Raw genomic sequence first — 1,594 nt, forward strand, 5'->3', positions numbered from 1 at the left:
CTTGGCTATCTTTGAGGTTGCTGATACAGTTCCCTGCTTCTTCCAGCCTGTTGGTGAGGTCTTACCGTATACTTTGATTCTGCTACATTGTCCCTTAACTTTTGTATTTCTCTTTGGTATGGCATGTGGACTCTATCCTCTCTATTATTCAATCTTTTTTCCTGTATTGATTCCCTCATCTCCTATAGGACTCTAAGGAATATTCTCAAGGTTTTTTTCTGCGGCAGTACAAACTGCACTTCTTCTATGCATGTTGCTAGGTTCAGGTCCTCCTCAGACATTGCATTTTGTTTCTCTTGCATTCTTGTAGTGGTTGCTGATGTGGGTTGCCATCTGTATGTCATTTTGATGGAACTTGGTGCACTGTGTTTTCTCTATCCTAGGCTATGATTCTAAGGACTACCTAGAGCCAACTGTGCTAGGTGATAGAGCTGTGTCTCCATCTCACTGGGGTTTACTCTCTCCCTAAACAGTCAGGATTATCTATTCTGAAGGCATCTTGGGTGGCCTTCTCAAAAAGCACAGGCTGGGCAGTCTCTGACAGTGAGAGTGGTGTTGGGAAAGCCTATTTCATGGGAAGCACGCAGTGTAAGGCCACCAGGGACCACAAAGTGTGGGTGGTGCAGGCTAGGGTGGCTCAGGCACCGGATCACAGGACAAGGCGACTTGGCAGTGTGTATGCCGGGGTCAGCACAGATCAACACTGAGGGGAAGTTCAGCCCATGGGCCAGAGTAGAACCCTGGGGTACTCCAAGGCCTGATTGCACATCCCAATCCCCCCACTCAGCCTCCCAGTCCCCAAACCCAGCAATTGTTGCCGAGCTTCCAATGTGGTTACCTCTGACTCAGCACCATCTTCCTGTAGGGCTCAACAATGAGTTTTATTAGGGAACTTAATTGTAATTCAGATAAGAAATGAGGACAAACATTTTTAAGCAGGCTAATCTCTTCATTGCCTTAGGCTCTTGGACTACCCCCAGCTGAACTCAGGTAATTTAAAAAAGCACTGCCAATAAATGCCCAAAGGACATACCAGCCCAGTGTAAAATTCAACCTGTAGGTATTTAGCTCTAGCTCATTGGATAAGTATGCCCTGTCACCTTCAGAGGCACCTCACTCCATAAGCAAGCCTTCTGCCCAACATACTCAGCTTTGCTTGCTCTATGGTCTGGGAAGTTCACTACTCTGTCACATGCTCTGCCTCTTGGTTCTGCTATTACAGTGTGTGGGCCATCCTCTTAGTGTTAAAGCAGCTTCCTGGATCAAAAAGGTTAAATATGTAGGGATCGTGAATTCCAAAAGACCCATCCAAACCCTGGCTCTTCTCTCTTGCTGGTAGAGAGAGCCACCTTCTATTTTTTGTGATGGCTCATTATAACCCCAGCAGGTTGGCAATCACAATGAACCCTGTTAACAACCATGCACAGCCAAATCATATAGTCCAATCCATCATTTCCCCCACCAGATTATATGGTGAGAAATGATGGCGTTATTAGCATGTGAATATGGGACATTCAGTAAGGAAAATCAAAGAATTGATACATTTGAATTATAGTGCTGGTAAAGAACATTATAACTACTTTGAACTAACAAA

This window comes from Echinops telfairi, unplaced genomic scaffold, assembly GCF_000313985.2.
Source record: "Echinops telfairi isolate 266 unplaced genomic scaffold, ASM31398v2 ScPeMD7_23;HRSCAF=83, whole genome shotgun sequence".
Lineage (NCBI taxonomy): Eukaryota > Metazoa > Chordata > Mammalia > Afrosoricida > Tenrecidae > Echinops > Echinops telfairi.